This window comes from Theobroma cacao, chromosome 2 (genome assembly GCF_053813885.1).
Source record: "Theobroma cacao isolate CCN51 chromosome 2, ASM5381388v1, whole genome shotgun sequence".
In the NCBI taxonomy this organism is placed as follows: domain Eukaryota; kingdom Viridiplantae; phylum Streptophyta; class Magnoliopsida; order Malvales; family Malvaceae; genus Theobroma; species Theobroma cacao.
The window spans coordinates 16,123,244-16,145,484 of NC_142640.1; the positions used below are offsets into that span (position 1 = coordinate 16,123,244).

The 22,241-nt window shown below is 33.3% G+C and overlaps 2 long non-coding RNA genes across 2 annotated transcripts; both read left to right on the top strand.

Moving 5' to 3' along the window:
- The first annotated feature begins 12,362 nt into the window (after nt 1–12,362).
- LOC148764105 (uncharacterized) lies at nt 12,363–14,242 on the top strand. Its single transcript, XR_016024434.1, has 3 exons — nt 12,363–12,455; nt 13,105–13,188; nt 14,045–14,242. It is a non-coding gene; the product is annotated as an uncharacterized LOC148764105 (long non-coding RNA).
- Nucleotides 14,243–19,412: 5,170 nt separating this feature from the next.
- LOC148764106 (uncharacterized) lies at nt 19,413–21,302 on the top strand. The gene is made up of 3 exons (XR_016024433.1): nt 19,413–19,515; nt 20,165–20,248; nt 21,105–21,302. It is a non-coding gene; the product is annotated as an uncharacterized LOC148764106 (long non-coding RNA).
- Nucleotides 21,303–22,241: the final 939 nt, after the last annotated feature.

Below are 22,241 nucleotides of genomic sequence, written 5' to 3' on the forward strand. Positions count from 1 at the left end.
AATAAAGCTAACATTTTCTCTTTAGATTGACCTAAGATCGCACCAACCGCAAAGTAACTTGCATCGTACATAAGCTCAAATGGAATATTCCAATTCGAGCTTGTCGTATAAATGTTGAAACAAACCTCTTTTTCAACTCTAAAAACACAGCAAGGCATGTATCATTAAATTGGAAATATGTGTCTTTTTCCAAAAGATTATAAAGTGGCTTGAAGATCTTGGAAAAATCCTTGATGAAACACCTATAGAAGCCTACAAAACCAAGAAAACTTTGAATGCCTTTTACTGATGTTGGAGGTAGAAGCTTATTAATTGTCTCAACCTTTGTTTTGTCCACTTCTATACCTTTGCTAGAACTCGATGTCAAAGAATAATACTTTCTTCAGACCTTTTAAGAACATGGGGAAGATTATAGAGACAATCATCAAATGAATTTTCAAAAATTGAAAAATCATCCAAAAATACTTCTAGACATTGTTCCACCATATCGGTAAAGATGGCCATCATGCATTTCTAAAATATAGTCGAAGATTGCAAAGTCCAAATGGCATCCTCCAAAAGGAAAAATTCTCATAAGGCAATGGAATGTGGTTTTCTCTAGATCTTCAAGAGCTATGGTAATTTGGTTGTGCCTAGAGTAACAATCAAATAAGTAGTAAAACTCCTTACCAGTTAATCTACCAAGCATCTGATCAAAAAACGATAAAGGAAAATGATCTTTCCTAGTAGTTTCGTTAAGCTTCATATAATACATACATACCATCATCCAATCACAATTCTAGTGGGAATGAGTTCATTATTGGCATTGGAGACTACAATCATTCCTCTTTTCTTTGGCATGCATTGGACTGGATTCACCCATGAGCTATATGAAATAGGATAAACAATACCTACATCTAACCACTTGATGATCTCCTTCTTAACCACTTCTTTCATAATTAGGTTTAGTCAACGTTGATGCTCTATGGTAGCTTTGTGGTTGTCCTCTAGAAAGATCTTATGCACGCAGATAGACGGATTAATTCCTTTAATGTCTGCAATAGTCCACCCCAGTGCCTTCTTATATTTTCTTAGCACACGAAAGGGCATGTCTTCCTGCATGTTAGTAAAAGAAGAAGAAATAATAACTAGTAATGTAGATAAGTCACCCGAAAAAGCGTATCTTAGATTAGTTGGCAATGGCTTGAGTTCTAGTTTAGGTGGCTCTCCAATAGAAGGCTTGGCAAGTGCAGAAAAAAAAGTTGGAATATCTAAAAACTCAAACTGAGATTAGATCTAATGACAAGTGGTGGAGCATCCAACAAATTTAAGCATTCAAGAATTTCATCATCACCCATTTTAGAGTACAAATTAAAGAAACCTCAAATGGATCATTGGGATAGTTTTCTATAAACACTTCAATGGTGATGCTATTTACCATATTAACTGCAAAGCATTCATCAAACTCTTTGGGAAACTTTATAGCTTTGAAAATATTGAAGTTACCTGTTGGTCTTGAACCTTGAAAGTAAGTTCTCCTTTTTTTTCATCAATGATAGCTCTACCAATAGCTAAAAATAGTCTTAAAAGAATAATCAGTATTTCATGATCTTCCTCCATGTCTAATACAATGAAGTCTACTAGAAAATAAATTCAACCACTTTAATTAACACATCTTCAACAATACCTTTTAGATAGGAAAAAGATTGATCAGTGAGTTATAGGGTCATAAAAGTAGGGTTGATTTTCCTTAAACCAAGTTTCTGATAAATAGATAGTGGCATCGAGTTGACACTTGCTCCCAAATCACATAAAACTTATACAAATGATAGAGTACCAATAGTGCAAAGAATGGTGAAACTACTTAGATCCTGGAGCTATAATGGTAGTTTTTTCTTGATAATGGCACTGCATTCCTTAGTAAAGGTAATTGTCTAAAACTCACCCAATCTTCTCTTTTTAGTCAGAATGTCTTTCGTGAACTTAACATAGCTTAGCATCTGTTCAAAAGATTCAACAAAGGAGATTAATATGATGCTTCATAAATATCTCAAGGAACTTTTGGAACTACTTATCAAGTTTCTGTTTCTAAAATTATTGAGGGAAGGGCGATGGTGGATTACACTGAGCCTTCTCTTATTAAGCTTTTCCATCTTTCTTTTTATCCAATGTGTTTTTCTCCACAGGCTTGCTTAGAGAATCTGATTGCATGCTACTCCCTTCTACCTCTTTTAAACTTCTTAGTGTGCATGCTTTACAATGCTCCTTTCCTTCTCTTCTAAGATTGGTTTTAGTGTCATTTGATAAAGTTCCTTAAGGCTAGTTGTTGATGGCATTAGCAAGCTGACCCATTTATGTCTAGAGATTTCGAAGTGATGCTGATTGACTTTAGATTATTGCATCATTTTTTGCATGTATTGCATGAACATTTCTTTCACAGTTGGTTTTTTTTCAAGCACAGGAGCTTTAGCTTATGTTGGAAATCTAGGACAACAAACTAGCTTTGCTGAAGATGAAGGTCCTTGAATGTTACTCCATCAGAAATTAGGGTGATTCCTCCATTGAAATTGTTGGAATAAGAATTATTCTGCTACCTGTTGTAATTTCTAACATATTGCATTGACTTAGTATTAGCAGGACCATGATCACTAGCATGCCCTTCCCCACATTGTTCACATGTCACAAATGGGCTTGAACAGTATGAACACCCATAGTGTCAAATTTCTTGGATAAAGCAGCTACTTGTGTAGTCAAGGTAGTAATTGCATCCAGTTCATGAACACCTCCAACCTTCTTTGGCAACTCTCAGATGGCCATTGATAGTTATTAGAGGCCATTTCTTTTAACAAGTCATATGCCTTATTTATGGATTTTCCCATCAGTGCTCCACCTGCTATAGCATCAATAGTGGTTTTGATTAGACCTAACAATCCATTGTAGAAAGTATGTACTTGTAGCCATTTTAGTAACCCAGGGAGAGGACATATTCTAAGCAAATCCTTGTATTTTTCTCGATCTTCATATAGTGATTCTAAATCAAATTACACAAAAGATGTGATGCCATTCTGCATCTTCACTATCTTAATTGGTGGAAAAAACTTAGCTAAAAGTTTTTGAGCCAAATCATACCAAATGGAGATAGAACCAACAAGGTGTGAATTCACCCAACTTTTGGCCTTGTCTCTAGCAAAAAAGCAAAGAGCCTTAATCTAATATCATCATCAGAGACCCCATTATGTTTAAACATATCGCAAATCTCTAGGAAATTCACAATCAAAGGATTCGGATCATCATTAGGTAACTCACCAAATTGCACTGAAATCTGAATCATCTGAATGATTACTAGCTTGATCTCAAAGTTATTGGTTTGAATAGCAAGTCTTCGAATGCTAGAGTGAAGGCCTTGCAGGAGAAGAATAATGTATTTTCGCAAGGAATTGGTCTCTTCTTCTTAAGCCATTATCTAGAATTGAGTTAAAGCTTGTAAATTCTCCCTCTGAAGTCTCCTAAAATTTCTTTCAATTTTTGGATCAAAAGGAACAATTTTCAAATTTCTAACTCTTCACATACAACCAAATAGTGCTTGAAAATAAAGAAAAAAAAGTTGAATTAAAACTAAAATTGCTTGGTATTAATATTAACAAAAATTAGAAAAACAGTTTCCTGGCAATGACGTCAAAAACTTGTAGTTAAATTTACTACGCAAGTGCACATATCACAAATAAGTAATATAATGAAAAGTAGAGTATCGTTCCCACGAGAAATTGTTACCAAAATTCGTTAATTACTAAATTATAATTCAAATTCACAATTTAAATTTACGGAATAAAATAGAAATATAAAACTAATGATAAGAAAGAAAATTTAAACTTGAGAAATCAATCAGAAAAAGCCTAGAACTATAATTTCTCTCAACATTTCATTTGAATCTCTTCTATTCTCTCTTAACTTACTAAATAGACTGAGTTGTTAACCTAAAGTTCTAATTTATTTATAGGTATCTTCCAATATTCTTGTAAAAATATCTCTCTCAACCAATTCACTATATTCCTATGCAAATTAAATTAAAAAAAGACTTATGAAGCTTAGATTCTAATATGGCAACATATGACATGTAAGTATATTCCTATCTCACATGTAAATCAAATCAATCAATTAACTAATTGAATTTGAATAAATGTTATTCCATCCATGGCTTACACTAAATTCTCTTTTCCAAGTTTATTTAGGTTACCTAATCAATCTAATTGGTGTCCAGTCAATCAGACGCATTAAACACAGGATTGGAATAAACAAATCAACTACCATTAATCATAAGAAAGAGAGAGTTCAATTGCAATCCTAGAAATACAAATTTAGTTCATACTTAATACTAAAAACATAAAACAGAAAAATTTAACCATTATTCACAATATAAGAAAATCTAAGAAGATAAAAGGGAAGAAGAGAAAACTAAGGATCTTCGAGTCTTTAATCTTCCAAAGACTCCCTTGCTTTCTTGTATGCTTGATAGCCACTTTTCTCGAAGAAAATCTAATTTGAAAAGTGTTTTTTAATTGCCCCATATGTACCTTTTATTTTAACATCATGCACCTTGAATGCTAGCTATTAGAGCTTATTAGATGGTGAATAGGAAATTTTGGAATCAATAATATTTTATTCATGGTATAATGATATTAAAATAATATCAAACTAATCTTATATTTATAAGAAGGTCAAATTATTAAATTTAGTGCATAGATGAAAGTTAAAAGTTACCACACTAGGCCTAAATGGGGGAGTAGTTATGATGTGCATATTCATATTCTATAAATGTAAAGCATACAATTAATTTAATAAAAATATATGAATATATAGTATATTATATTATAATATATTACATGTGCATAAATGCATATGTTAATAATATGCAAATTAAGGCATGTATAATTAAACAAGGATAAGGATATTCCTTTGTAAATGTGGCCAATTTTAATAGACAAAATATGCATGAAATTACATTAGGTGAAAAAGGTGGCAGTTCAACTTTTGAAGAACAAGATAAGCTATTTTAAGGGTTAATGAAGACCATAGGTGAAGGTAGCGGCAAGGGATACAAACAAACACATTTGGATGGCATGAAATCTAAAGATGAGTCATGATGAGAGTGATAACCGGCCACATCTCCTAAGGCAAGATTTCAAGGGACAAAGTGGTTTGTAAAGGCCAATGTAGGCAAGTATGACTTTGCCAAAAAAAAAAAGATGCCTTCTCCGGCACATGCAAAGATAGTAGAAATAAAAATCAACCACGACTTATGACTATGAAAGGGAATCTGCCATGTATGCACAATTAGGATTGCATGAGGATAAAATTTTAAGATTTCTAATAGGTGAGAGAAAAAAAAAAGATAGGAAGAAATAAAGAAAAAAAAAAGTAATGAGCTTTAACCTCGAGAGTTTCGCCCATCCCTTAGATAGTTAAGAAGCATTTGGCTATTGTTTTGGAGATGTTTTGTCAAGCCCGACTCTACAATATGTTTATTATGCCATTCTTATATAAAAATACATGTTTGCTTACTTGGGTACCTCGAAAATTGTTAAAGGATGGCAATGTACCAAATGGTACAATTAAGTTGAATTAAGCCTCGAACTAGTCCAAATAGAGATTTTAAGATGAAATCGAGAATTTTGAAACCCTAGAATGACTTAAAATGGTGATTCGGAGTTCGAGGACCAATTTGGAGTCAAATTGGAATTTTTATGACCTATGGGTAAAATGGTCATTTTGCCACCTGAGGTTAAGATGTGAGTGTTGGATGAAATTTTTGACTACGATTGATCATTTGGAGTATAATTTGAGTTTGAGAAGTGAAGAATTTTAATTTCAGCGTTTTTCAAAAGATAAGGGTAAAATAGTCATTTTTCCACCCTAAGGGCAAAATTGTAAGTTTACACCACCCAACACTTGTCATGCCCATGGATTTCAGCCATTAGCATTTTATATCATGGATAATTGAAGGATTTTATGCGGTGGTGGAAGAAAGCTTAATTATTAAGTTTTTAAACATGGACCAAAAACATGGTGACAAGTGTCAAGCTTGGATTATTTTATTATTTGGATTTAAAAATCATCCCATAACCCTCCCAACTAGATTTCAAGGGAAGAAAAGGGAAGAAAAGAAGAAAAACAAAACCCTAGCTAAGAAATTCAAGGGAAAATCACTAGATTTCAAGGAATCATGACATCAAAGGTGAAATTTCTTAACTCTCGCTTGTGATCTATCTTTCCTATGCATTCTTTTGCATTTTTCATGGTTGAATCACAAGATATCATGAAGGATAGTGTGCTGATCAAACCTTAGGAGAGAGAATTTGATGATGAATTTAGTAAGAAAACATGTTATTCTAGTGTTTTTAGTTGTTTGGTGATGTGTAGTATGAAAAGCAAGCAAGAAAAATTCATGTTCTTACATCACCTTCATTGGCCGAATATTCCATGTGGAATATTGATGATGAATTTGATTGAATTTCAAGTGATTTGATTAGGAATGAATGATTTATGGTGTGAGAATCAAGCATGAAAAATTATATTGTTAGTGCACTCACCATGGTCGAATTTTTCAAGAGAAAATGTGAGGATGATTTTGCCAAATTTCAAGTTATTTAAATTGTGTTTAATGATTTGAAGTATTGGGAGAGAAATGGAATTGTTTGGAGTTGAATTGGACGTATTGGCCAATTAATCGGGTGATAGATCGAATTAGGCCAATATCATTTTATTTAGGTACATAATTGAATTTATATTGAACATCGTATTTAGATAGTTACCCGAGCATTTCACATCTCATTTCATGCATTAGTATGGAGCCTGAATTAGTTTTATAACAGTTTAGTGCAAATGTAGTAAATGGTTTATTGTGCATTATATCTAGGTGGTGAGCATTCTGGCAAGAGTAAAGAGGTAGTATCCAAGGATCAAGAATCAGAGTATCCCAAATTTGATTCCCATTACAGTGAGTAACCTTATTATCGTCTTAATTATCTAAAGTATGTTTTTATCCGATTTTGTAATTCTATGGAAAATGTGTTTAAATGAAATGATTTTATAAATTGTTTTGAAATTTAATGATGAATTGAAAATGGAGTAATTGGAGACTACTTGTTGTATTGTAAATTATGTTTTGAATTGAATGGCTTATGATAATGTGGGCATGAATGGCTGGATGGGTATTTATGTTGAAAATGTATAAACTGTTGTTTGCCTTGATAGGCTGGATAATGATAAAATTTCCATGTCATGTTGTTGAATTTTTATTGAATTTGTGGGTTATAGATTGGTCACTGTAGTGGCGAGTTCTGTGGACCAGCCTTTTTGAGGGGCACGAAATTTGGGTATATTCTTACCTCGATTGAGGAGGCGCATAGGGTAACTCTTGAGGTAAAACTTTAGAGTTCACTTCATGCCAAACCACCACGTGAGGGTGAACTCAGCCAACGCCAAGGAACGGCTATGTTTTCAAAATAAAAACATGATTTATGCGTACATGACTTTTTAACAGCCTTGGCAGACTCGTTTGGGATAACCCCAGGCTAAGGTATCCTTGACAACTGAGTATGAGAATGATTTTGGCACGAACCAAGCTTTTCAGGAAATCATAAGCCTCGTTGTTTATTTAGGTGAAATGAATCTATTTTATCTTATTAAAATGAGTTCGAAATGCTGTGAATCATTTTTTTGCTAATCTATTTTATCTGTCTCCATTTACTTAGCTTTAGATATTTTAGATGATATTTGTTTACTCACTGAGATTATATAATCTCACCACCCTCCTTTCCACCCATTTCAGACTCAGGATAGTTGATAGATAGCTCATTTCGTTGAGGGTTACAGTTGGACTTGCATCCTCAAAAACTGTAGGTTCACAGCCTTCATTACTTTTAGTCATTCGGGGGCCCACATGTCATTGTTAAATGTTTTGAATACCTGGTTGTGTGTGCTATTGTATGTAAGAATTTATTTTGCTTTTACACTGTAAAAATTATTTACGTAGCGTTCTGTAAAAATGGTTTTATAAAAAATTAGAATATATTATTCATTATTTTTATTTTATTCCATTAGCTATAATTTCACTTTAAATGAATGTTTTAGATATCTAAACTTATTTCGGTTATGAAATGTGTAAATTTCTCTCATATACTACATTTTAGCTAGTTTCAAAATTTTTAGAAAAAATGACCAAAATACCCCTGTGTAGTTGAAACTTCTCTTTGACTGTTTTTCAATTGAAATTAGTTCATATCACTTTAAAACATGATTTTAGTAACTAATACTCACAAGGGAAGTGAGAAAACTGATGTTAAGCCTTGCGAGATTTTGATTGGCATTTCGGGTAATGAATGTCTATCGGGACATCACAGTGGTTGTCACTAGCTCGATGGGAGTTCCGGGTCGTGACATGTTCAAGGGTGGTGGCGACGAATATTGAAGAAACCCTTATTTGCTTTGGAAGCCAAGGTTATTGAACCTTTTAATTTGAAAGGAATTAAGCAACCCAAATGGATGGTTGATGCTCAATGTGTGGGTAAGAATTCTTTATTATAGCCTCAAAAAATATTTAAGTTTAAGAAATTAATAGTAATTAAATTTGTGATGGCAGATTTAGAAGTATATGATGGGGCAAGGTTTACCTAGATTTTTAACAAGTTCAATCATTAGCAAGGTAAGACAATTGGGAATTCATTTTTGGTTGATTACCTAGACTAGCTATGGATTGTAAAGAGCAATTGGGTATGCCAAATTGACTTGATATATTTGGTTGTAAGGAATTGCAAAGAGGGAAATTGCTGAAAATCTTACATCACCGAGGTTTAGTTCTAAGGGTAAATTGGTGAAGTTTGAAAGGTAAGAATAAATGGATGAAGTGAGGTTTTAGTTACTAAAATATGCTGGCCGAATCTATACTTAGTTTAGTTTTGAAAATTTTTGCTAAGAAATGTGATGTGTGTGTATTGTTACAAGGTTGTAAAGAAATAGCAATGAGGTGTACGAAAGCTGCCAACCCGAGACCAGATATTAGCATTCATTGAGTTGCTAAATTGTTGTGATAAGGTAAGAATGATAGATTTTAATTGAGCTTTGATTATTAAATCATTGTTGCCCATATGTATAAGTAGTAGTTTTGAAAGAATATATATATACCCAGTAAATATGAATTCTTATTGACAAGGAGTTGTTTGAATTAAGGCATTAGTTGGTAAACAATAATTGGTCAAGTCATGGGTGATTGGCACATTGGCCATAGCATTGAGCCTTCAAAGGCTCGGGGAATGGTTGTTGAGCTTGCTAAAAGATATTACTAGAAGCCAAGTTAAATTAAAAAGTAATGGTTAGTAAATTGGTGAGAAATCCCATCAATTGAGGTGAATGGGGCGTATCTATTTCAAAATGTATTCCTTGTTCCATAATATATATATTCATGAATGATTCATTGAATGCTATTGTGGAAAGTATGAGTTGGTAGAAATTATAGGTAATTTATGGATGCTACTACTCTCTATATGTTTTGACTATATATTAAGTATAATTATACGAGTATAAAAAATTGAGAAACAAGCTTTACAAATGCTTCACTTCAAAATGTGCCTTGCAAAGAATTTGTGAATTGCAAAATTAGATGCATGATGCAAAACAATCAGATTATACGATGCAATGATTTTAACTTAATCTTTTATTCTATAACACATGTTGTTTTGAGCAATGCATCACCTATGGCAATAAAAAAGTAAATAGTTTATCTTTTTTTTTTTTGAAGAGTTTATACTCTGATTTTCTTCAAAACCTTGCATTGGTTTGTCAAAGGTTGTGGTTTTGTTAAAACAAGATGGCTGACAGTAGGTCATGTTGTCACACCAAATCTTGTGTGACCTTTGTGCAAAGTGAGCTGTAGCTAGAGGTTATTTTGAAAGGGGAAGCCGATGGGCTTGTATTTACATGGTAAGGCCACAAGGTTATATACATGCAAGGACCACAGGTTATGAGCACTCTACTCATTTAATGGTCATATTGATACATGGTATACCATTGACACAGGAAAGTAAAGGGAAGGGCCCCCAAAATATTATAACATGGGAGAGGGCCCACTGGTTATTGACTTACTTGAGAATGACATATTTTACTTGTTGAAATTCAGAATATAACATGGTAATGGTTTTGAATCCGTTTTTCTTATGACAAATGGTTTTTCATACATTTTATGATATGAGCATATTATTCAAATGGTGCTTTGAAATCATTTTATACATGCCATGCTAAATTAAATAAAGGTACATGGTTGTGAACTTTGGCTTATTACTATTAATGAAAATTTTATTGATTTCTTGATTAACCTACTTTTTTATCTATATAGTCTTGAAGCTATTGTGTAGTGACACCACATTACATATGGATTTACATTTTATACTTTCAAAGCAGCTACCTCATGTCGATTGTTTATTTTTGCTTCCTCATATTTTGATTTTATTATTTAAATGTTCGACCCTCTACTTGTTTCGCATCTTTGCCTACTCACTAAATCAATGATAACTGGGTCCATGAGACTCACCCCACTATTTTATTTACAGATAAGTGATTCGTTTAGTGTATCCTCTAGCGAAATTTTCCCTTTAACCATGGAATAGGTCATGGATCTCATAGCTCCTTCCTCTATGTCACTCTGTCGGTAGAGGGCTTTATGTTGATGATGTGTTTTGGTTAGTTATGTCTATTGAAATTACATAGAATGTAATATAAGTACTAAGTTTATATTTTTAATGGGAGGTATGGAAAAAGATGTTTCTAGGCTCTTGCTATCATAAAGTGTATTCGTTTAAGTGAAAATGTTTATCATTTAAAATCTAACGTTGGGATAATTGATGATCAATAAGAAAGTTTAATTAACACTAACTTGGGACTTGGCAAGCTTGCTCGTGAGATTCGAGCGCTAATAGTGATCATGGGTTTGGTCATTACATTTATAATCTTCCAAAAACCCTACTTATAATCAAATTTGAAACAAAGATATCGTGCTAGCACCAGGACCTTAGCTTTCCTACTACACGGTTGTTTCCTTCTTGTCATGGCGTCACAACCTTCCCATGGCTATTTCTTTCCTTACGTTGTGACACTAGACTTCCCATGGCCGCGGTGCTAGAGATGTTGATTTGTGCTCTTATTCACTTTTTTTCATGATTCAGTGCTCCACTTCATTGGCACCTTAAAAAACTTGAAACTTAACAAAAATAAACTAAAATCAAACAACTTAACATAATTAAAACTAAACTTAAGAAACAAACTAAAAACAAAGAATTTTGAATTAAGTCTCAAGGATTTAGCTAATTCTAATGCTAAAAATGTGATAAAATAATTCTATTTTATAGAGTTAGTAGAGTGCTACTTATAGAATAAAATTTTTGCCAGTAAAGGCATCATACCTGATCACCCCTTCATCCCACAAAACTTTTACCTCATCAATTAGAGGTCGAAAGAACACATCAATGTTCTGTCCAGGACTTGTCCGCCCTGGGATAACCATGCTAAGAAAGATTTACAGTTTTTTTGTCAAGCCCGACCTTATAAAATACTTTCCATGTCATTCATATGATTGACAATATGCTTGCATACTTGGAAAGCCTTGAAAGAAAAATCGTTAAAAGACGACAATGTACCAAATGGTACAATTAAGTTAATTTAAGTCTCGAACTAGATCAAATAGAGAATTTAAAATGAAATTAAGAATATTAAAGTCTCAGAATGGTTTAATATGGTGATTTGGAGTTCGAGGATCAATTTGGAGTCAAACCGAAATTTTTACTATCTAGGGGCAAAATGGTCATTTGCCACCCAAGGACACAATGGGAATTTTTAGAAAAGAAATTTTTTAGCCCCATTTGACTTATTGGAGTATGATTTGAGTATTGGAGTATAATTTGAGGGTTTGGCAGTGAAAAAGTTTAATTCCAGTGATTTCTAGAGTGTAGGGGCAAAATCGTAATTTTGCCACCCGCGAACAAAATTTGAGATTTTGAGAGAATTTAGATCAAATTTGACAAATTGGAGAATGGTATGAGTATAAGGGATGAAAAATATGTCTATGGGCAATTTTTCAATTTTTGGGGCAAAAATGTAATTTTTGACTTTTACGGGGGTAAAAGTGTAAATTTCAAAAATTACTCCACCAAGACTTTGGATAAGTCTGAGAATTTTACCTAAGCTATGGATATGTGGGACAAGTGTATGGTGAAAATTTGGAAACAAATGGATGGCTAGAATTTAAGGAATTAATAAAACATTAAAAAAATGAATAAAATAATATTATATTATTTTAGCCTTTAAAAAGGTAAAAAATTCCGGAATTCTCATCTCCAAACCAGGGGAGAAAAGGGAAAAAAAAAAACAAGAATCCTACCTGAAAAATTTGGAGAAAATCAAGAGAAATCAAGAAATCAAGCATTAAAAAGGTAAATTTCATTGATTTTCCTTGTGATTTTCACTACCCATGCATTTTTTTCTCATTTCCATGCAAAATTAGAAAGTGGGTATGGACACCCATGCTGGCCAAACCTCCATGGATGAGTTTTGAGCTTGATTTTTGGTTGATTTTAATTGAATTAAGTGATTTTAGTTAAGTTATATTGAAATATAGCAAAAATAAGCTAGAAATATAAATTTTTCCCATTGAAACCCATTATGCTGAATTTTCTAGGGGAATATTGGCTGCTGATCTTGATGGTTATTTGAGGAATTATGATGAATAATGATGAATTATGAGCCTAGAAAAATAATGGAAATTTTCGGAGCAAAAATACAAATTTTTACCCACTAGGGGTATTTTCGTAATTTATTATCGGGACTGATAATTTGCACCACACTGAGGGACATTAAGTCAATTTGGGTGCAATTGAGGTATAGAAACTGAAAAAAATTAATTTGGAGTTTAAACGGACGCATATATCAATTTATCGGGTAAAAGACCGAAATAGGCTAACACCGCATTTAGGCAAAAATTTAGACATTTTTGCATTCCATATCAAGCATTAGTAGTCTAAATTAGTTTAATTTCAATTTAGTACCAATGTGGTGAATTTCTCGATTTTGTACTGTGTCAAGGTGGTGAGTCCTCTGATAAAGGCAAGAGAATTGCACCCGAGGACCAATAGTCTGAGTATTTCGAAAATCCTCACTCTAGACACGGTGAGTAACCTTACCATCATTTTAATTATCTAAAGTATGTTTTTATTCGATTTTGGTGAATTTTATGAAAATGAGTTCAAATGGTAAATTTTTATGTTTTGTAAACAAAATGAGTTTAAATGAAAATATTTTATAAATTGTCTTGAAACGAAATAACGATTTTGAAAATAGAGTAATTGGAGACCACTGATATGTTGTAAATTTAAAATTGAATTAATGGCTTATGTTATTGTATTGGCATGACTGGCTGGGCTGTGTTTTTATGAATTATATGAATTGCTTTATTTTACCCTGCAGGTTGGGTAGTAATATATTAGCCCTGTCATGCTGTCAAAATTTTATTGTATGGTGGGTTTGACCTGCTGCAGTGGGCTGGATTCTGTGGACTAGCCTATTAGAGGGGCACGGAATCCTGTTATATTTTTACCTCGGTTGGAGAGGCGAGTAGGGTAACTCTTGAGGTATAACTTTTAGAGTTCACTTCACGCCAAACCACCTCGTGAAGGGGAACTCGGCCAACGTCAAGGAATGGCTATGTTTTCAAAATAAAAACATGACTTTCTAATAGCCTTGGCGGACTCAGTTGGGATAGCCCTCGGCCAAGGTATCCCAAATAACTGAGTATGATAATAATTTTTGGCATGAGCCAAGCTTTTTAAGAAATACATAAGCCATATTGATTACTTGCTTTAAATAAATTGATTTCATTTGGTTGAAATAAGTTGAAAGATGATAAATTACAGTTTGATGAAATGTTTTAATAGTCTCCTTTTACTCGACTTTAGATATTTTGAGTGATGTTTGTTTACTCACTGGGATTTTATAATCTCACCACCCTCATTTCCACCCATTTCAGGTTCAGAATAGATTGTAGATAACTGATATCGGCAAGGATTACAGTTGAACTTGCCACATCCAAAGACTGTAGGTTCATTTCTTTTTATACTTTTGGTCATTCGTGGGCCCACGTGTCACTGTAAATTAAATTCTATACTTTGGTTATCTGTATTACGGTATGTAAGAATTTATTTTGCTTTTACGCTATAAAAATTATTTATGCAGTGTTCTTAAAATATCGTTTTATGTGAAAATTGAATATTTTATTGAATATTTTTATTTTATTATAACAGTCATAATTCCATTTTAAACGAATGTTTTAGACATCCAAAATTATTTTTGATTAAGAAATATGTGTTTTCCACTTACATACTATATTTTTAGATGATTTTTGAGATTTTTGGGATAAATGACAAAAATACCCCTGTGAGACGAAAATTATTATTTCATTTGTTTAAGTTGGAAACAGTTTAAAATCTTTTAAAATGTGGTATTTGGAAACAGTTACCCACAGGGGAAATGAGAAGCTGATATTAAAGCCTTGCGGGGTCTCGGTTGACATTCCGGGTAATGAATGTAAATTGAGACGTCGCGGCGGTTGTCACGGGCTCGATGGGAGTTCCGGGTCGTGACAATTAAGTTGGTATCAGAGCTGTTGGTTTGAAAGATTAGAGTTTTGGGTTTAAAGTTATTTTAAAAATTTACAGTGTCAGTGTGGCCCCGAGTTAAGTTAGGTTAGGTTGAATAAAATACATGCATAAGCATATAGAGCCTGAGGTTGCCTAAACTCACTTTGTTCCCTATTATAGATTATTATGTCTCCTCGACGCGAACAACCACCTTTCACTAGATCAGCTGGAAGGGGAAGAGGTCGTTTCCAACGTCGTCAGTTAGGTGCAATAGAGGAGGAATTGACTGCATCCACCATTCGGGCAGCACCTGCTGCTGAACAAACCAAGACTCCTCCACATCCTCCACCTCCTCTACCACTTACTAGTATTCCTGCTATGCCTCTTGAGGCAGTTCAGGCATTAGCAGCCTTCTTTACTGCTATTGCTGGCCAGGCTCAAGCTGGTCAAGCTCTTCCTACAGTTCCTCTGGCTGCTCCTTCAGTACCACCATCCCCACTTCCTGTCCCACCACCAGTGCTGGATGTTTCTGATTCTAAGAAGCTTAAAGAGGCTAGGCAACATAGTTGTGTTTCTTTTATGGGTGAGTCGGACGCAACCGTGGCTAAAGAGGTGGTGCGAATGGCTTTAAGAGCCGAGAAGCTTGCGAATGAAAATAAGAGTCTGCGAGCTGAGTTAGCAAAAAGGAGAAGTCTAAGTGTATCTTCTAGTCAGCCACCAAACAGGGGCAAAAACTCCTCTGTTTCAGGAAGTTCACGTAGATGCATAAATTGTGAGAATTATCATGTTGGGCCGTGCAGAGGGCCTGCACGATGTTTTCATTGTGATCAACTGGGTCACATTAGGAGAGATTGTCCACAGTTAGGACGGGCTACGGTAGCTGCTCCATCTCCACCAGCTCATACGGATATACAGAGGAGAGATTCCTCTGGATTGCAACCGAGACAGGGATGATTTTGACATACCACCAAGGGTAGATTAAATAAGTTGAAATTAGTGCTCTAATAAAGTATGTATGATAGAAAGCTAGTTTGTAAGTTGTAGTTTTCATGCTCATGAAATATATAAAGATTATCAATATATGGACATACATTTGGAGTTGTAATTTACAAGTTTGAAGTATTTAAGATATGATTAAATGGAATTAGCATTAGTTAGGGTACGTAAATCTTTTAATTAATTTCTATGGAGTATCCATGATAGTAGAATGGAGGAACATCGTGCAGTGATGCTATATGGTGAAATCACTATACAATATGGAAAGGGTATTTTCGAGTGGGATTTATTGACTGATGATAAGTGATGAGCAATTTGAGATACATGTAGCTATGAATAAATTTGGAGATCTTTGCTTAAGCAAACTCGTATTAAATGTTATGGTAAAGATATATGAATGCTAGTGGCAAAAAAAAAAATACGTTAAATCAATGTTTTGATTTCACACTTGTGATAGAAAGTTAGTCTTGCTAATTGTGGTATAGACTCGAAGGGAAGCCACACGATTGTGAATAATTGAGGTAGTAGCTTTAAAGGTGGAAGAGTTGCTAAGATAAAGTGAATTCAAACCGTTGCAACGCCACAGTACTGACTATCAAACGCTGTCACGTTAAGAACCCCTAATGGCTAGAAAGCAGAGCAAATTGAGAGTGGCATGAAGATGAAACTCACGAGTTGAAGAATGGTCATTGGTTTTCATGCTAAGCTTTGTTGTTTGGAGTCTTAAGTCCATTGGGAGGTATTAAGATAAAGATGATGAGTGAAATTACAAAGTTTTTTTTTATTTTATTGCCTTATATATATTGGCATGTAAGAGAAAGAAAAGTTAGAGAATTTTTAAGATGGCTACATAAAAATAAATTAACATGTGGAGTGTTAAGATGAATAATATGATGATTGAAGTCAAATCTTAAGAAATAAAGAAGACAAGAGATTAAGTCTTGTTAAAGACTAAAGAGGAAGCGAGCGAAAGGTTAGATGAATGTATGAGATACTGATAAGAGATGTCAATAGCAAGTGAGGAAAATGTAAATAAAGATTTCAATAATGATATAGCAAATGAGTTTATATAGAATATTGTTATGAGAATATACTGATCTTGTCTTGACCTTGTTGAAAGGAAAGGATTAGTAACAACACAAGTAAACTAGGTGACATGCTAGAAACCCATGGAGATAAATTGAAGCATGAGTAGTTGGGCATGCCTTTATGGAAATGATATACTTGGTGTATAAAAGAGTAAATAAGTGATTAAGTGTTTCAAGAATGTTTAAACGCCCTTGAGAAAGAATTATAAGTTATACATGATGGGCATAAGATGCGTGACTTTGAAACTTGCTAAGGAGCCAAATGGCTAAGTTACGGGTTAAATGATCATATGTTGTGAGACATAAATTTAAAATAAATATCCCTAAGGAAATACTCAAGAGAAGTTCTGCCATGGATCTTGTGAAAGCAAGCACTAAGTTATGTAGTTATAAAAAGGAAGCTATAAGCTGAGAGTGGTATAAGTATTAACATTAAAAAGTAATTGAGGAGAATTTAGTTTCAAGTCTTGTAATTTCAAGTACAATTTGTAAATTAGTTAAGGAAGAATGATGTTATATTCATATGAAAGAGTGGAATAAAGGATGATAGAAGTTAACCTTGATAATGAAGTCAGATAATGAAACTTTCTTAATATATTATGGGAATTGGAATTCGAAAATGCGTGAGGCATACATGATTCAAATGAATCTGAGTTTTAAGTGACAAATCAATATCGAAATGCAATAAGGATACAATATATAGGAGACATGAAGGATAATCGAGGAATAAGGATGACTTTTAGGAATTGTAGTATTGCATAAGATGCAATGATCAAGTCAAGATAAATTTTTGAGATACCAATGGGATTATAAAACATACACGCATAATAGATTATAATTCAATGGAGATGACATTGTGATGCAATGATATACAGTACAAGGAAACTTAAGCATATAATTGGAAACGATAAGAAGAGAATATAAGTATATAAATGATGAGGAACTATACACAGGCATGATGAGAATTTGTATGAATTATGAAGCTTATTCTATTGAATCTTGATTGTGGATGGGAATGAATTAAGAGAAATTAGTCTGAAGGCATTTGAAAATAGAGACTCGTATACATAATGAGGAATATAGACATTTGAATGTATATGTATATGTATGTGTGGAGTAGTGATGTACCCAACTAAATGAATAATGGTTTTAGTGGTTCAAGATTTGAACTCAATATATTTGATGAGTTGTATAGATAATGTAACGATTAAGAATCTTATCAGAAGACGATTTATGGTGACCTAAGGAATTTTGGAAAAATAGTTAAGGGAATATAATCTATAGTACGATTAAGCCATATGAGATGGATTAATAGGATTAAGAAGATTGAAATTTCCTAAATGCAAAGTAAACATGAAATATGTAGAAATAATTAAAGCCATTAATTTTCCTGAACGCTGAGGATATGTACAGGAATGAGTATGGCGTGTTAATGATGTTGTAAACTACACAATAGTGTATGAGGATAGGATGAATGAATGAAAGTCGAGAAGTTTGATATGGAATGAAGTAATAAGATAGTGATTGGTATACCTAAATAAGAATAAAATGCGATCGAAATTGGTATGATTGAGATGGAGTTATGGTTCAAGCTTAATGACAGTAATAAAACCATGCTTAATGTCTCAATATAAGAGATCATAATTGTAAAGGTTATTGTTGATATGATTTTAAAGGATAATAATAGACATAAGCGAAATACTTGAGTTGAATTGGAGGTAAATGAGGTGAACAAATCGAAATTCCCTATAAAGGGGAAGACATAAGAATTCGAGCATTATATGAGAAAACAATACCCCCACATTTTCTCTGAGTTCAGTACATGAAATTTTGAGGTCAAAATTTTATTTTAAGGGGGGTAGTGTTGTCAAGCCCGACCTTATAAAATACTTTCCATGTCATTCATATGATTGACAATATGCTTGCATACTTGGAAAGCCTTGAAAGAAAAATCGTTAAAAGACGACAATGTACCAAATGGTACAATTAAGTTAATTTAAGTCTCGAACTAGATCAAATAGAGAATTTAAAATGAAATTAAGAATATTAAAGTCTCAGAATGGTTTAATATGGTGATTTGGAGTTCGAGGATCAATTTGGAGTCAAACCGAAATTTTTACTATCTAGGGGCAAAATGGTCATTTGCCACCCAAGGACACAATGGGAATTTTTAGAAAAGAAATTTTTTAGCCCCATTTGACTTATTGGAGTATGATTTGAGTATTGGAGTATAATTTGAGGGTTTGGCAGTGAAAAAGTTTAATTCCAGTGATTTCTAGAGTGTAGGGGCAAAATCGTAATTTTACCACCCGCGAACAAAATTTGAGATTTTGAGAGAATTTAGATCAAATTTGACAAATTGGAGAATGGTATGAGTATAAGGGATGAAAAATATGTCTATGGGCAATTTTTCAATTTTTGGGGCAAAAATGTAATTTTTGACTTTTACGGGGGTAAAAGTGTAAATTTCAAAAATTACTCCACCAAGACTTTGGATAAGTCTGAGAATTTTACCTAAGCTATGGATATGTGGGACAAGTGTATGGTGAAAATTTGGAAACAAATGGATGGCTAGAATTTAAGGAATTAATAAAACATTAAAAAAATGAATAAAATAATATTATATTATTTTAGCCTTTAAAAAGGTAAAAAATTCCGGAATTCTCATCTTCTTCAGCTGTCCAAACCAGGGGAGAAAAGGGAAAAAAAAAAACAAGAATCCTACCTGAAAAATTTGGAGAAAATCAAGAGAAATCAAGAAATCAAGCATTAAAAAGGTAAATTTCATTGATTTTCCTTGTGATTTTCACTACCCATGCATTTTTTTCTCATTTCCATGCAAAATTAGAAAGTGGGTATGGACACCCATGCTGGCCAAACCTCCATGGATGAGTTTTGAGCTTGATTTTTGGTTGATTTTAATTGAATTAAGTGATTTTAGTTAAGTTATATTGAAATATAGCAAAAATAAGCTAGAAATATAAATTTTTCCCATTGAAACCCATTATGCTGAATTTTCTAGGGGAATATTGGCTGCTGATCTTGATGGTTATTTGAGGAATTATGATGAATAATGATGAATTATGAGCCTAGAAAAATAATGGAAATTTTCGGAGCAAAAATACAAATTTTTACCCACTAGGGGTATTTTCGTAATTTATTATCGGGACTGATAATTTGCACCACACTGAGGGACATTAAGTCAATTTGGGTGCAATTGAGGTATAGAAACTGAAAAAAATTAATTTGGAGTTTAAACGGACGCATATATCAATTTATCGGGTAAAAGACCGAAATAGGCTAACACCGCATTTAGGCAAAAATTTAGACATTTTTGCATTCCATATCAAGCATTAGTAGTCTAAATTAGTTTAATTTCAATTTAGTACCAATGTGGTGAATTTCTCGATTTTGTACTGTGTCAAGGTGGTGAGTCCTCTGATAAAGGCAAGAGAATTGCACCCGAGGACCAATAGTCTGAGTATTTCGAAAATCCTCACTCTAGACACGGTGAGTAACCTTACCATCATTTTAATTATCTAAAGTATGTTTTTATTCGATTTTGGTGAATTTTATGAAAATGAGTTCAAATGGTAAATTTTTATGTTTTGTAAACAAAATGAGTTTAAATGAAAATATTTTATAAATTGTCTTGAAACGAAATAACGATTTTGAAAATAGAGTAATTGGAGACCACTGATATGTTGTAAATTTAAAATTGAATTAATGGCTTATGTTATTGTATTGGCATGACTGGCTGGGCTGTGTTTTTATGAATTATATGAATTGCTTTATTTTACCCTGCAGGTTGGGTAGTAATATATTAGCCCTGTCATGCTGTCAAAATTTTATTGTATGGTGGGTTTGACCTGCTGCAGTGGGCTGGATTCTGTGGACTAGCCTATTAGAGGGGCACGGAATCCTGTTATATTTTTACCTCGGTTGGAGAGGCGAGTAGGGTAACTCTTGAGGTATAACTTTTAGAGTTCACTTCACGCCAAACCACCTCGTGAAGGGGAACTCGGCCAACGTCAAGGAATGGCTATGTTTTCAAAATAAAAACATGACTTTCTAATAGCCTTGGCGGACTCAGTTGGGATAGCCCTCGGCCAAGGTATCCCAAATAACTGAGTATGATAATAATTTTTGGCATGAGCCAAGCTTTTTAAGAAATACATAAGCCATATTGATTACTTGCTTTAAATAAATTGATTTCATTTGGTTGAAATAAGTTGAAAGATGATAAATTACAGTTTGATGAAATGTTTTAATAGTCTCCTTTTACTCGACTTTAGATATTTTGAGTGATGTTTGTTTACTCACTGGGATTTTATAATCTCACCACCCTCATTTCCACCCATTTCAGGTTCAGAATAGATTGTAGATAACTGATATCGGCAAGGATTACAGTTGAACTTGCCACATCCAAAGACTGTAGGTTCATTTCTTTTTATACTTTTGGTCATTCGTGGGCCCACGTGTCACTGTAAATTAAATTCTATACTTTGGTTATCTGTATTACGGTATGTAAGAATTTATTTTGCTTTTACGCTATAAAAATTATTTATGCAGTGTTCTTAAAATATCGTTTTATGTGAAAATTGAATATTTTATTGAATATTTTTATTTTATTATAACAGTCATAATTCCATTTTAAACGAATGTTTTAGACATCCAAAATTATTTTTGATTAAGAAATATGTGTTTTCCACTTACATACTATATTTTTAGATGATTTTTGAGATTTTTGGGATAAATGACAAAAATACCCCTGTGAGACGAAAATTATTATTTCATTTGTTTAAGTTGGAAACAGTTTAAAATCTTTTAAAATGTGGTATTTGGAAACAGTTACCCACAGGGGAAATGAGAAGCTGATATTAAAGCCTTGCGGGGTCTCGGTTGACATTCCGGGTAATGAATGTAAATTGAGACGTCGCGGCGGTTGTCACGGGCTCGATGGGAGTTCCGGGTCGTGACATTTTTCATGCACATCAATGGAAGTAAGTTATAGACAATGAGCATTACCACCCAAATACAATATAGTTTCACTATTGACCAAAATCAACTGAAACCATCTGAACATAAACTAAGTTTGACGCAACGAAACTCAAAGACAAAAGATTGATGGGTGCAATTAAAATGTTACCAAGCCTCATCATCAATAGGATGCCTAAGCACCCCATCATTAGATGGGTGTGTGGCATGCCATGTCATGTGTTCTGTAGTTTTGCCTGACATATATAGCCTTTGTAATCTCGTTGTTAGTGGAAAGTGTCACAAAATTTTAAAAGGAATTTTTTCTCCGTTCTCCACCTTGATTTATCCATTGTACATCGAGGATGACCACAACATGGACAATACGACAACTCATAATGTTTGTTATAAAACAACACGCAATTATTCATACATGCATGAATTTTTTGATAGTCGAGCCCTTGTTCCTTTAGTTGTGTCTTCATTCTATAGAAGTTTTTTGATAATGATTCATTCTATGGCAACA